Consider the following 16,373-nt stretch of genomic DNA (forward strand, 5'->3'; position numbering starts at 1 on the left):
GCCTAAAGGTAAAACCCTCCAAGTGTCACCTCCTAAAACCAAAGGTGCAGTACCTGGGACACGTGGTGAGCGCTGACGGAGTGGCTCCCGACCCTGATAAGATCACCGCAATTAAGGAATGGCCAAGTCCCTCCAGTGTAAAGGAAGTGCGGCAGTTCCTCGGGTTGGTAGGCTATTACCGCAGATTCATCCCCGGTTTCACCAAAAAGGCAGCTCCTATGCAGGACCTCCTGATAGGCCAGTCCCGGAAGGCCAAGAACCAGAAGCCGCCCTTCAAATGGGAGAAGTTAGAAGAAGAGTCCTTCCGCCAGCTGAAGATGGCCCTCACGGGGGATGAAATCCTGGCGTACCCTGATTACAGCCAGCCCTTTATCCTCTACACCGACGCAAGTAACATCGGGCTAGGAGCCGTACTGTCCCAGATCCAGCAGGGGAAAGAACGAGTAATCGCTTACGCCAGTCGAAAACTGCGACCCACCGAAAGAAACCCTGAGAATTACAGCTCATTTAAGCTAGAGTTCCTGGCAGTGGTGTGGGCAGTCACCGAACGCTTTAAGCACTACCTCGCTTCTTCCCGGTTCACCGTGTACACGGATAACAACCCGTTGACACACCTGGACACGGCAAGACTCGGTGCCCTAGAGCAGCGATGGATGGCCCGTCTGTCCAACTACGAGTTCACAATCAAATACCGGGCAGGACGCTCCAATACCAACGCGGACGCCCTGTCCAGGATGCCAAACCTACCGGACGTAGGAGAAGATCCAGAGGGATTGGAAGAAGTCGAACTCCCCGCGTTCCACCGTCATGGGACTATCCAGTATTCCCATCGGGTAAGGAGTAAGCAAGCCGCTACGTTTAACCCCTTGCCTCACTACAACTGGGAGGAAACGCAAGACAGTGACCCTGCCGTCCGACTGGTGAAGGAGATGCTCACTCAGCCAGATGCACGCCTTGACCCAGACGCTCCGGAGGAAGCCAAACAACTGTGGGCTGAGAAGAGTCGACTGTTCCTTTACAAGGGGAAGTTGTGCCGCAGAATGGTTAACTCCCGGACGCATGAACTAATCTGGCAAGTAGTGGTGCCACGAAGAGACGCAGCCATGGTGATGGAGGCATACCACGACGGGGCTGGACACTTCGGATGGAAGAAGCTGGAGTTCCTGCTGCGCGGGCGGTTCCACTGGGTAGGCATGAGGGGAACCATCGAGAGGTGGTGCAGAGACTGTGGCCCGTGCAACCTAAGAAGGAAGGACCGTGCCAGCCAGAAGACCCCCCTTCAGTCCATTGTCACCAAGCAGCCGTTGGAACTGGTAGCCTTGGATCATGTAAAACTGACCCCAAGCAGAAGTGGCTACGTCTACGCGTTAACCATTGTGGATCATTACTCCCGGTTCTTGGTTGTCGTCCCCGTTAAGGACTTAACAGCTCAAACAGCAGCTAGAGCCTTCCAGCAGCACTTCTGCCGTCCACACGGGTACCCGGACCAAGTGCTGACGGACCAGGGACCTGCCTTTGAAGCGGAGGTCTTCCAGGAATTCTGCAATCTGTATGGCTGCCGGAAGATAAGGACGACACCCTATCATCCGCAAACTAATGGACTTTGTGAGAAAATGAACCAGGTGGTAATGGATCTTCTGAAAACATTGCCCCTGGAGGAACGCAGTCTGTGGCCTGAGAAGCTGCCCGACCTGGTGGACCTATATAACTACATCCCTGTAGGTTCCACCAACTGTACCCCGGCTTACCTAATGAGGGCAAGGCCTGGTAAGCTACCTGTTGACCTGGAGATGGGAGTCCTGACACCTGAGGACACTTCACCGGAAGCAGACTGGGACACAGAGAGGCAGCAGCAGTACCGGAAAGTACAGGAGAGCGTGGAGCGAAGTCTCTGTCTCGCTAGGGAAAGGCAAGAGAAAAATTACAACCAGTATGCTCCCGCTGTTCCCCTGGTACCCAGAGAGCAGGTCTTGAAGAGGAAGAGACGGCTCCACAAGTTGGACGACCAGTGGGAGAAGGACCCGTACACCGTACTGCCCTCAAGCCACGACAACCCAAAGGTTTGTACCATCAGTAAAGACGGAGGGGAAACCACAGCCATTGTATCCCGGGATCACCTGAAGAAGTGTCCCGAACAGCTACGGAACCCAGAAGGAGAGCAAGAAGACCCTCGACCCGTAGAGGAAAGGGAAGATATGGTTAGTACTGTGCTCGGAGACTTCCCTCGATCCTGGACTCAAGTCAATGGTGCAGTTGTGGTACCCGTCCTCACGTTTCTCCAACCAGCATCCCAAGTGCCTACGGAGCAACAGGTAGAGCTGGAAGAGCAGCCGGTCCAGGAGGCAGCAGACTCCACACAAGCAGAACAGGAGGATCAACCCTCTGCTCATAGTGAGCCTGCCGTACCCCTAGTGAGCCAAAGAGCCCGTAGACAGCTGCCCAGTTTACCCTTGACAGCTCCTACACCCTGTAGTTCAGGGCCAGACAGTCAACTCCGTAGGTCCACTAGGGCCACTAGAGGCCAGTTACCCGCACGTTGGAGGATTTGAAGTGTTTAAATTGTTTTATTTGTGGTCACCTGTCTGTTACTTGTAAATAATTATGTGTTTCTAGTTATTTTTAGGAGTCCTTGGTGGATTTACCGGGAATCCTTGTACAATTGGTTGGAGCGTAACCCAGGAATGGACTAAAAGACTGTTAAGGACTCGGGGCAGGACAGACCCCTACCTGGTTACGTCTCCCTGTTTTGGTGAAATGGACACCTTTGTTTTCTTCAAAGACTGCACCCGGTTGCGGACACGCCGTAACCATCTTTATGTGTTTTTCTTATTGTATTATTATTGTTTATACCTTGTTATGTTTTTCTAAAAATATTTTTAGTCCCGGAGTACTAAATTTCACTAGGGGGGAATGTGGCACCCCAGGGGTCTGGTTTCCACAGTAACAGCAATGTTATGTCTGAGAGCAGGTGGGAGGTCTCTTGGTCAGGGATCCTGTGCATGCCACACCTCCTGCCCAGTCCTGGGCTGAGGCAGGGTTGGAGAGAAGAGAAGAGTTGAGAAGAAGAGAAGCAGCATAGGAAAGAAAGATCAGGAGCTCTGTGGGAGCAGGCTAAAAGGAATCAGGGGCTGGCAGCTGAAGAGCTCGCCCTGATTGAAGAGTTACTACCGGACCCAGAGTCCGAGGCTGTGGGGATTAACCCAGACCCAGCAGCAGAAACCGCCCGGCAGGGGATTTCAGGTCCTCTGGCCAAGAAACCCGAAGGCACGGTCGCACGCGTGGGACCAGCACCGCCGTCGTGGAGCGGAAGCCACTAGAAGGCCCTGAGTCACTGGCCATACGGGTGAGCACCACACGGTACACTCAGGGACGTGGGCTACTTTTACCCGCCTCTAGCAAGGTAGCCAGAAGAGTACGATTAGTTGGGGAGGCCTACAACTCCGCCTGGCCAAGGGGGATCCCATCTGCTCAAGGACTGACCAGGCCCCGACCGCTAGCCAGTACTCCGGGAGGGTCTATCTTTGTCACCAGTAAAGACCCTGAACTACACCGCATCGTCTCTGAGTGGTTCCTGCTACCCCCATCATCCACGTCGGCTGCCCTGAGGCCATACCCCTCCCGTTGGGGGTTATACCATCTACGCTGCACTATCCTACCACCGGCCACAGCGGTCTGCCCTGCAGCGGCAGCTCCATAGCTGCATTCAACGGGTGGCGTAGTCGTCCTACATCTACTGCTAATATACCGCCACTTAGTCTGACTCCCTGGGCACGGACCGGGTCTCCGCCACGAGACTACTACACCTATCAGATCCGGCTCCGGGTAGGCTCCCGCGTGCGCAACGCTACTCAGCACAGGCCCAGGGGCGCGTCACATACCTGAGTATATATTAAACCTGCTATATTAGGCTAAAAGTACATAGTTGCAGATGGGTAAGGGAAGTTAATACTGTGCCTGTGAAAAAAACATTAAACCATTCCACCCATATGATAAAAAATGCCCTGTTACATACAGGTGCTTCTCACAAAATTAGAATATCATCAAAAAGTTAATTTATTTCAGTTCTTCAAAATAAAAAGTGAAACTCATATATTATATAGAGTCATTACAAATAGAGTGATCTATTTAAAGTGTTTATTTCTGTTAATGTTGATGATTAAGTCTTACTGCCAATGAAACACAAAAGTCATTATCTCAGTAAATTAGAATACTTTATAACAACAGCTTGAAAAAATGTTTTTAAAATCCAAAATGTTGGTCTACTGAAATGTATGTTCAGTAAATGCCCTCAATACTTGGTCGGGGCTCCTTTTGCATCAATTACTAGAACAGTGTGGCGTGACATGGAGGCGATCAGCCTGTGTCACTGCTGAGGTGTTATGGAAGCCCAGGTTGCTTTGATATCAGCCTTCAGCTCGTCTGCATTGCTGGGTCTGGTATCTCTCATCTTCCTCTTGACAATACCCCATAGATTCTCTATTGGGTTAAGGTCAGGCGAGTTTGCTGGCCAATCAAGCACAGTGATATTGTTGTTTTAAAACCAGGTATTGGTACATTTGGCAGTCTGGACAGGTGCCAAGTCATGCTGGAGAATGAAATTTCCTTCTCCAAAAAGCTTGTTGGCAGAGAGAAGAATGAAGTGCTCTAAAATTTCCTGGCAGACCGCTGCACTGACTTTGGTCTTGATAAAACACAGTGGACCTACACCATCAGATGACATGGCTCCCCAAACCATCACTGATTGTGGAAACTTCACACTAGACCTCAAGCAGCTTGGATTGTGTGTCTCTCCACTTTTCCTCCAGACTCTAGGACCTTGGTTTCCAAATGATATCCAAATTTACTTTCATCTGAAAACAACACCTTGGACCACGGAGCAACAGTCCAGGTCTTTTTCTCATTGGCCCAGGTAAGACATTTCTGGTATTGTCTATTGGTCATGAGTAGCTTGACACAGGGAATGCGACACTTGTAACCCACGTCCTCGATATGTCTGTGTGGTGGCCCTTGAAGCAATGACTCCAGCAGCAGTCCACTCCTTGTGAATCTCCCCAACATTTTTGAATGTCCTTTTCTTAACGATTCTTTCAAGGCTGCGGTTATTCCGGTTGCTTGTGCACCTTTTTCTACCACACTTTTTCCTTCCATTCAACTTTCCATTAATATGCTTGGATACAGCACTCTGTGAACAGCCAGCTTCTTTAGCAATGACCTTTTGTGACTTACCCTCCTTGTAGAGTGTGTCAATCACTGCCTTCCGGACATCTGTCAAGTCAGCAGTCTTCCCCATGATTGTGGAGCCTACTGAAACAGGGACCTTTTTAAATGCTTCGGAAGCCTTTTCAGGTGTTTTGTGCTTCGTAAAAATGAAAAAGTGGAAAAAAAAACACTTTTTTATTTTTACAGATTAATTTGTGAAGCACCTGGGGGTTCCAAGTGCTCACTATGCATCTAGATAGGTGCCTTGGTGGGTCTAGTTTCCAAAATGGGGTCACTTGTGGGGGAGCTCCAATGTTTAGGCACACATGGGCTTTCCAAACGCAACATGGTGTCCGCTAACAATTTGAGCCGATTTTCCATTCAATTTGTTAGCGGACACCATGTTGCATTTGGAGAGCCTCTGTGTGCCTAAACATTGGAGCTCCCCCACAAGTGACCCCATTTTGGGAACTAGACCCCCCAAGGCACCTATCTAGATGCATAGTGAGCACTTGGAACCCCCAGATGCTTCACAAATTAATCCGTAAAAAATAAAAAAGTGTTTTTTTTCCACTTTTTCATTTTTATGAATCAATTTGTGAAGCACCTGGGGCTTCCAAGTGCTCACTATGCATCTAGATAGGTGCCTTGGAGTCTAGTTTCCAAAATGGTGTCACTTTTGGGGGAGCTCCAATGTTTAGGCACACAGGGGCTCTCCAAACGCGACATGGTTCCAATTTGTTAGCGGACACCATGTCGCTTTTGGAGTGCCCCTGTGTGCCTAAACATTGGAGCTCCCCCACAAGTGACCCCATTTTGGAAACTGGACCCCTCACGGAACTTATCTAGATGTGTGGTGAGCACTTTGAACCCCCAAGTGTTTTGCAAAGGTTTATGACGTAGAGCCGTGAAAAAAAAAATCTTTTTTTTCCACAAAAATGCTCGTTTAGCCGCAATATTTTTATTTTCACGAGGGTACTAGGAGAAATTGGACCCCAAAAGTTGTTGTACAATATCTCCTGAGTATGCTGATACCCCATGTGTTGGAGAAAACTACTGTTTGGGCGCATGTCAGGGCTTGGAAGGGAAGGAGTGATGCTTTGGAATGCAGACTTTGATGGAATGGTCTGCGGGCGTCATGTCACGTTCTCCGAGCCCCTGGAACGGATACCTGATTTGTCAATTTTATAATGTAGTGTTATACACCAGTTGTGTAGGACAACCTGACAAACACTACACAACTGAAGTATGACAACCTGACGAACACTACGTCAGCTGTGTAGTGTTCGTCAGGTTATCATACGGCAGAAATTAATTAAATAGTCCATGGAAGTATGGTACCTTTTGAAGCAGTCTTTCATGCAGAGGCCAGGTTTGTTGGGGCAGGTGTCACATTGGTAAATGGTGTCCTTGCATATTCCCCTTCGGTAACACACTCGGCATTTCTTTTGTGACTTACCTTTTTTCCGCTGTGAGGGATCTGCCCCGGGAAATGCTGGCCCAGTACAATTCGAGGTCCTTCAGTTCCAGAAGTAGTGGGGCCCGCTTCGCCACCACTGCCAAATATCAGGGCCTTGATAACTGTCTCCTGAAAGTGAAGATACAACGCAGAAGTCTGGCCTGCACATTTTGACAGAAGGAAAGCGTTGTGCATTGCCATCTGAACAATGTGCACTGCCAGCTTCTTATACAATACCTTGGCCTTTCTCAAAGCACTGTATGGCTGGAGGACTTGATCGGAGAGATCAACTCCCCCCATGTACTTGTTGTACCCACCTACACAGTTTGGTTTGGCGACCTGTGTAGTGGAACCTCTTACAGCGCTGAGGGTGCTGCCATCACCATGTATGGTGGTCAAGAGAAGGACATCCCTCTTGTCCTTGTACTTGACCACCAACAGGTGGTCGCTACATTGGGCTCTGCTCTCACCCCTTCTGAGCAGCTGACCAATTAGCATCTTTGGGAGGCCTTTCTGATTTTTGCGGACAGTACCGCAAGCTGCAGTATATCTCGCAGAGAGGGACTTGAAGAGAGGGACACTGGTATAAAAGTTATCCACGTACAGGTGATAGCCTTTATTCATCAGTGGGTGCACCAAGTCCCACACAATTTTCCCACTCACTCCCAGAACAGGGGGGCATTCAGGGGGTTCAATCCGGGAGTCCTTCCCTTCATAAACTCTAAACTTGTGAGTGCACCCTGAGGTACCCTGGACCTTTTACTTGGCAGGTACTGACAGAATCCAAGCCGCCCCTTAAAAGAAATTAAGGACTCATCCACGCAGATGTCCCTTTGGGGCCCGTACACTTCACCAAACTTGTTGTTGAAGTGCTCGATGACCGGCCGAACTTTGAAAAGACGATCAAAGTTCGGGTCATCGCGTGCAGGACAACTTGCATTATCTTGGTAATGCAAGAACTTGTGGATGGCCTCAAAACGTGTCCGGGTCATGACCATTGGGAACACTGGAGTGTTATACAAAACGTCAACACTCCAGTATTGCTGAACCTCTGTTTTTTTCAGGATCCCCATATGAAGGACGAGGCCCCAAAACTTCATCATTTCTTCTGCGTCTACAGGAGACCAGTTAGAAAGTGATGAAGAGGGGTTTTGTTCCAAAAATTGATGAGCATACAAATTAGTTTGGCCCACCATGAGGTTTACAAAATCCTCAGAGAAAAAGACTTTGAAAAAGTCTATTTCTGTGAGGCCGGTGGTGTCAAACTTGATTCCTGATTCCGCCACGAAATCAGGAATCAGTTGCTCAAAATTTTCAGGGGGCAAGGTCCATACGGGATCAGGAGTGGGGGGCGCTGGAACATCTTCTCTCCTGTGATGACTGCAGGGCGGTCCAGCAGCACCTGAGGAGTAAGAGGAGGAAGAAAAGGAGGAAGAGGAGGACGATGAGGCGTCGGAAAAGTAAAGAAATGTGGGATCCTCGCCCTTGCTGTCAGTCTCAGTGTCGGAGGCAACAATAGCTTATGCCTCTTCCGCTGAATAGCGAGTTTGGGATGAGCCGGACATTTTTTTTTTCTCGTGTATGTGGTGCGTGTGTGTCAGTACTTTATTTAGAGTGTGTCAGTGTGCTTGGTGTAAACCTTTTTTTTATGAAAAAAAAGAGAAAAAAAGGAACTACCGTAGGTGGTGCAAACAGCGAGCACGAGTGCAGATCGGTGAACTATGTCACCAATCAACTCTCGGCAGTTGCTGGGTGTGTGCGCGGATGTGATGCAAAGGTGGGGGGGGAGAATTGACAGGGACAAGAAAAAGTCCTGAAAAGCAGCGAGCACGGACGTTCATCAGTGACGTAGACACTGCTCAGTGCTCGGCCTCTGCAGGACGCACAAAAAAAACCCCAAAAACTGGGGGGAAGGAGGATTGGGGGTAAAAGGAGGGAGGGAGAGGAGGAGGGGGGGAGAGGGGTGGATGAGGGGAGAACAGAGATGGACTTACCAAAGTCTTCTCTGTTCTTCTTTCAGCAGGATCAGCAGCAGGTTCTGGAAGAGGCTCTGGAGCAGGATACGCAGCAGCAGGATAAGGAGCTGGAGACCCAGGACCCTGGAGACAGCAGCAGGATGCCGAAGCTGGAGACCCAGCAACCTGGAGACCGCAGCAGGATGCCGGAGCAGCAGCAGCGACTGGAGCAGGTAGGAGAAAGGTCTTGTAGTGTAACAGAAGATTCTGTGGCACTACAAGGCTCAGCACAGCACAGATCAGACGTGACCGCTCTGTAGAAATCCTCACCAAGTGTTAGGATCTGCAGGGGGGTCACAGGGGGGTGACAGGGTGGTGACAGGCAGGTCACAGGCCGGTCACCACCCGGTCACCTACCGGTCAGGTACTCTGATTGGTGAGATCGATGATGACATCGATCGCACCAATCAGAGATGGCTTGGGCCTGGGCACGCACCACAGGAGGTCACAGGGAGGTGACAGACAGGTCACAAGCCAGTCACCGCCCTGTGACCGCCCTGTCACCTGTGTTCAGGTACTCTGATTGGAGTGATCGATGTCATCATCGATCGCTCCAATCAGAGCTGGCTGGGGGCTGGCTGGGGGATCTATGACATCACAGGGGGTCATGGGGAGGTGACAGGCAGGTCACAAGCCGGTCACCGCCAAGTGACCGCCCTGTTACTGCCCGGTCTCTCTGTGATCGGTGCGATTGATTTGACGGTGATTGCACCGATCCTAGCAGTTTGTGGAGAGGGCTGGGGTTACTAGGCAACAGCCTAGGATCGGTGCTCTTAGGAACACCGATCCTAGGCTGCACATCACTGTTTCCGGCAATCTGATTGCCGGAAACAGTGAGAAATGCTGATTGGCTGTTCAGAATTGAACAGCCAATCACAGCGATCGTGGGTGTGAAGGGGTGGCGACACCCCCCAAGATGCCGGCGCCATCTACCCTAAGGTAAGATGGCACCAGAATTTCAATGCTATCACCGCGACTTCGGTCGCGGTGCCACATTAAAGATAGGGCGTATAAATACGTATCTGGTCCATAAGGCCCAGGGCACAGATACGTATTAATATGCCCTATGTCGTAAAGGGGTTAAAAATGGCTAACCAACATTGGCAGACCAACATTTGTATGCATTTTTGCTAGGCAGCCACCCCCTCCATGAATTGGTAGGTTTGTGAGTGGCTGTTTCCATCAGTATTTTTCATCTGTGCTTCCCCTCCTTTATCATGGTGGTCTGCCGCATCTGGTTAGTGCATTTGTGCTCTGACTTGGTGGTGGTAGGGCTGTTTTTCTTCTTGGTATGTTTTTTGAATTTATATCCTCTAGTTAGCTGTTTCTGATTTTTGTGTTAGGACTCGCAAGTGTGAGGACCCTTAACGTGGGTCGCGAGCTTGTTTATTTTGGCCAAAATATTGACCAATACTTCATGTAATATATTTATCATATACATTATTTTTTATTGCACATTTTTCCATTTTTGCAGGATGCAGCCAGGCCCTTTAGTGTTGGTTGGGTGAACTGGGGCGTCATTCACTGAGGGGTGCACTCATATAGTGCTGGACAGCCCACCTGATCTAATACTGTAGTATAGGCATCATGAATAGGCTGTAAGCTAGATACTGTGCATCACACGTACTTGTGTGACTGGCTTCCTGTGCAAGCCTCATTTGTGTGCATTTTTTACTATGCTCCCACCCCCTGCATGATTTGGTAGGTTTGTGAGTGGCTATTTCCTTCAGTATTTTGCACCTGTGCTGCCCCAGCCTTTATCATTGGGATCTACTGCATCTTGCTAGTGCATTTGCTATTAGTGTTGAGCGAGCATGCTCGACACTGCTCGGTACTCGCCCGAGCATCTCACTACTCGGGATGTTCGGTGAGCACCGAGCATTTTTGGGTTACTTGGCGGAAGCTCGAGCCCTGCATGTTTGGCGCTCTATACAGAGCCAATGAACATGCAGGGATTGCCAGCCAGTCACTGTAATGCTGCTGGTTGTGGGCATTACAGTGATTGGCTGGACGCACAGCATCACCTCGAGTATTTAAAACCGGGCTCCGCTATCTTAGACACAGTCGCTGCGGATCAGACAGTGTAGGGAGAGTGCTACTGAGCTAGAGAGAGATTTATACTGCAAAATAGGTAGTGTAGGGTCTCTAAAGCCTGCAAAATCAAACTAACAGTCCTTCTGAGGACTAATATCCATCCCAAAATCCATGGCCAAATTATGCGCAAAAAACCTTCATTTTTCAAAGTGACATTAGTCTAGATACAATATTTCTTATATTTTCATGTATGGAGTGCCGAAGTTCTTTTTGCAATTAATATCCATCCCAGATATCAGGCAGGCAGGCTGTATAGGAGACGCAGTGGTTATACCAACAAACACTGCACTGAAAACAGTTTCAGTTTCATTTTTGAACTTTTTATTGTGAGCCGGTAAAAGTGGTTTAATTCCTCTGACCACGTTGTTGACAGCAGTGACCTGGGGGTCAGAAATGCTTCCTGGGGCGATGCCCATGCGGTCCCCATGTCATTTGAGCACTGTCATTATAATTTTGGGCACTTTTTAGGCTTTCTACAGACTGCCGGGGGTGCCGCCGCAAAAATGCTCGGGTCTCCCATAGACTAACATTGGGCTCGTTGCTCGGGTCGAGCAACCAAGCATCACGGTGAGCTTGGCCCGAGCTTCGAGCACCCGAGCATTTTAGTGCTCGCTCAACACTTTTTGCGATCTGACTTGGTGTTGGTAGGACTGTTTTTTTTCCTTCACTTGCTTTGCCACAAATCTTACTCCAGTCACATGAATTAGACGATCTGTGGCATCATGCACCGGTTGTGCCCCCTGTCCCGCCCCCGCTCCATCCATTCTTAGCATGTATTACTTTATGTATGCTAAAATATTTTAAACTAAATATCTGATTCAAAATTTTAACTAACTAATTAATGAATGAATTTAAAAATATATACAAAGATTTATTGACAGGTTATTTCATGTGAAAAGTAAATGATATGAATAGAAAAAAAAAAACAATGACAATCTCTTTTTTGTTTTTCGTTCAATCCAAAATTATCTTAATTCATATTATAATGCAGTATATACCCTCAAATCATTGCTAAAAAACATATCTCACACCTGGTGGCCATTCAACTGGCCCACGATGACCAATCCACTTTCCAGGAAACTGTTCATGTAGGAATGCTCGGACCTGACACCCAAAATCTTCAGTGCACAAAGAGGGCAATGTAGCACCCCGAGGGCTCGGCTGCTACAGGGGTATTGCACCTCAAACCAGAGGTGTGGTATCCCACTTCCGGGTAAGGACGGAGTATGGATCAAGGCTCAGTAGACTGCATACAGCACACACACCCCACTTCCGAGGGACAGCTCAACGGTGCTCCCACTAGACAGAAGTGCAGGCACGACAGCATCTGTCCCTGGCTGGAGTGGGGAGGGGGGTGGAATACCCAGTGCTGTAGGGGCAGATAGGGGTTGGTTCCTGAGCATAGGTAGGAGCCCATTGGTTGCTAGTCACCTGGGCTCATGGTCAGAGGGAGGTATAAAAGGGAGGAGCCATCTTAGATCTAGGTTCAGTCTGGGAGAAGGAGAAGAAGTTCAGTCTGGGTTCAGTTCTGTGCAGAGGAGAAGGCAGGGAGCAGAGCTGCTGCATGGGCTCTGCTCCCTGGGCAGGCCTAGCACAGAGGCCGGAGCCCGAGGGAAGAGAGAAAGAGAGGAGAAGGAACAGTGGAAAGAAAAGGGAACAAGACCAGAACAGAAGTAACAAGTGAAACAGAAAGGCTCAGGAACGAGAAGGAAGAGAGAACCCTAAGGACCCAGGAGACTGCGGGTGACGGGTTGGCAGAACAGGGTACCGGATCCCAAATTGGTGGAAGCAAATCATCTTCAGCCAAGAACCGGAGGTCCTGACCAACCCTTGGTGCGACCCCTCGCTACACCTTGCTAGGAAGGCATACCAGATAGGGTCAGGGACGTGGGCACGTAGCCCTCCCAAGAGAAGGCCCGCGGCAGACATGCTCCAGAAAGACCTGGGAGTTGACCGAGTCCCCTGCCTGGTGGACGCAGCACGGCTCGGGTGGTCACTGCCTCGCGAGAGTGACCTGGAGAATACAAACTGTGAGTAAAGGACATTGGATTGCAACACGTTGTCTGTGACTTCTTGCTCCTCCGGCACCATTTGTATTGGGACTATCTCCACCATCACTCCCATCGTCCACACTAACTGCCCTGAGGCTATACTTCTCCCGTGGGGAGTCATCCCATTCTTAGCTGCACACACAACACCGGCCTCAGCGGTCTGCCTTGCAGCGGCGGTCCCCACTGACCGCAATCCACGGGTGGCGTAGTCGGACTATTATCACACTAATAAGACTGCCACTGAATTGACCACCCTGGGCATGGACTGGGTCAACGCCACAGAGACTACAACCCCCAGCGATCCGGCTCTGGGTATCCCCCTCAATACACAGGCCCAGGGGGCGCGTCAGCAACACATCATCATGTAGTAATTTCATGGCCACCAAGGTCTCCCGATGTGACCCCTTTAGACTTTTATCTTTGTGGTCATCTGAAGGCAATTGTCTATGCTGTGAAGATACGAGATGTGCAACATCTGAAACAACGGATACTGGAAGCCAGTGCTAGCATTTCTTCTGCGGTGTTGCTATCAGTGTGTCAAGAGTGGGAGAAGAGGGTTGCATTGACAATCCAACACAATGGGCAGCACTTTGAACACATTTTATAAGTGGTCATAAACTTGTAAATATCTCATGAAAAAATAAAGTTACGTTAAAACCAAGCACACCATTGTTTTTCTTATGAGATTCTCAATAAGTTTGATGTGTCACATGACCCTCTTCCCATTGAAAAAAATAAAGTTGGATCCAAAATGGCCAAAATCAAAATGGCCACCATGGTCACCACCCATCTGGAAAAGTTTTTCCCCTCCCATATAGTAATGTGCCGCAAACAGGAAGTTGATATCATCAACCATTCCCATTTTATTTAGGTGTATCCATACAAATGGCCCACCCTGTATATTCAGGGACGCACTGTATATTTTATATTTATTCAAGGGGCAAACTCAGATTCTAGCTGCAAGATTTTAGTCAGGTTTGTCTTTCTCGGAAATGCTCCGGTGTTTCAAAGAATAGTTTGAAAAGCCACTATTCAGGTGCCGCCCTTGGCCTGCTTTCCCTTTCTATCAACCATTGTGGTGCGGGGTAAATTTGGCCAGTATCGGCATCAAACTATTCTCAGTTCTTCAAACTATGTTTCTTTTAAAACTCAAGAGAGTTTCAGAGAAAAACATCCCGGGATGCAATTGTACAGGCAGGCCCGGATTCATGCTTGTAAAGGTGAAAATAGTCATCTCACCATACTTAGATACTTGGGTCTCTGAAGTTCGCCATTGTCTTCTCGCATATTGCAAATTCAAAGAAAAAATTGGATGGCTCAATGAATATTTGTTAAAATTCTTCAATGCTTTTTTCCAAATCCATAAAAAATCCATACCACCAATATGTTTTTGCCATAAAGTGATGTATAAAGAAATAGAATATTATTCCATTAAAATACTTTTGGGTTTCAATTAATACATAGGTGGGCTAATCGGTCTAAATTAAATTTGAATAGAGAACACATTAGCTATATTAATATAATCATGAGCAGTCCCCAGTGGTATTGGAATTCTATGAGGTAACATGAATAACAATAACATGAGAAAACAATAATTTTAATATGAATAACATATTTAGTTAGAGAGGAGAAAGATGCATAAAACAATAAAAAATGCACAAAAAATGCACTCAAAAAATATATATTTTTATGCAATTTATATAATTAATTATGCATTACATATATGAATGAAAACACCAAACGTACTACTATTTCATATTTCGTAGAATGATATGATTTCTCTATGTAAATTCAAGCTATATGGAGTCCTGGCATTTAACCAAGACATCCACCACTCCTCTCTACTTAAAAGAATTCGATGTTGGTCACCAGTCCTCTTGTTTTGAAATATTTGTTCAATAAATATACTTGAAAAAAAAATATTCTTGCATTATGACAGTTAATAAAGTGTTTAGAGGCCTGCAAAATATTTCTGTTAATCAGATAAATGCTCCCTAATGCACAATTTACAGATGGTACTTCCTACACATTTAAGCTCGCATTATGAGCACTCAGTCTTTCAAACTGTCCCTTCGTTGAAGCTCAAAGTGAAAAATCCAGCTTAAGTTAGAATCATTCACTCGGTTGAACATGTTAAACTGGCCACATCAAGGAATAGTTGCTGCAGAGGGGAATTAAACAGTTTTTATTGTATAATTTCTCCTCCCTATTGTTGGGATATTAGCTTGTAAAATTGAAATTGTAATTTATGTTAAATCCAAGAGGCATTATCAAAGATTCTTCTCTGGAGGTATTTACTTCTTTGCCTGCATGACATTGACCAATCATAAGCAGGCAGAAACATACAGGTGAAAAAGAACAAACTCCAACAAAAGCTTAGAGCATGTTTTTCAGTTTGAGACTTGTAATGACAGTTTGCTCTCCCCACTTATCTCACTGCACTGCAATTACAACTCTTGGGAATAGAGAAGAGATTACTAACACTTTTCAGCTTTCCTCTCAATACAACCAGTATAAGGTAAGGGGTAGTACAGCAGAGTCAAGCTTTGACTTTACAAACATCTCTGGAGATCTCCTTTTACAGTGCTGTTAGCCCTGCTAAACTACTCCATTCCTATAATAAATGAGGTTATATAAAAACTGAAAGATGTAAAGCTGTTCACAATCTCAGTTCTACTCCCAGGACTGGAAATTGCTTCGCAATGAGCTCAATGAGGAGAGTAGACTGTCTATCATTACATGTCTCACACTGAGAAATCAGCTCTAAACTATCGTAGGGGTATGTTTTTTTTTACCTTGTACTTTTTTGCCTGCTAATGATTGGTCACTGTCATGCATTGGAAAACATACACGCTCCCCAGAGATCAATCTCTAGTATGTCCTAGGACTAAACATACCTTATAAAATACCTCCCCACTGATAATATCTCCGCAATGGGGAGGAGATATTAAAAAATAAAAAAAATACATTTTTCTTAGCTCTGCAGCCATTATTCCATCGTGTGGCCAGTTTAATATGATCAATCTGGTGAAATGTCCTCTTTAAACTAGTATCTTAACAGAGCCCCAGAAAATATTTGATAGCAGAGTAGTGATGAGTGAGCATGCTCGCTACTGCTCCGTGCTCGCCCGAGCATCTCACTGCTCGACATGCTCGGTGCTTGCCGAGTATTTCCGGGGTTGCTCGGCGGGAGCTCGGGTCTCCTCCTTGCATGTTTGGTGCTCTTTAGAGCACCAATGAGCATGCAGGGATTGCCTGCCACTCACTGTAATGCGGGAGCCATGTTGGTTGTGGCATTACAGTGATTGGCCGGCCGCAAAACGTCATCAGGTCTATATAAGACCTGGCGCCGCCATGCTCATAAAAGTCACTCCGTAATCAGACAGTGTAGGGACAGGTGCTGTTGAGCTAGGGAGAGATTTGCTTTCCATATTGCAGCGCTAAAAATCCAGCTTTTTAAAACTGTGTTTTCACCGTCACATGGATCACATATACATTTTCAGAAAATACTGCCATTTCTGGCCTCCATTAAAAATTTGTTGCAGTGTGTCAGTG

This window comes from Phyllobates terribilis, unplaced genomic scaffold (genome assembly GCF_046119375.1).
Source record: "Phyllobates terribilis strain yellow unplaced genomic scaffold, ASM4611937v1 Scaffold_1__5_contigs__length_1240528914, whole genome shotgun sequence".
In the NCBI taxonomy this organism is placed as follows: domain Eukaryota; kingdom Metazoa; phylum Chordata; class Amphibia; order Anura; family Dendrobatidae; genus Phyllobates; species Phyllobates terribilis.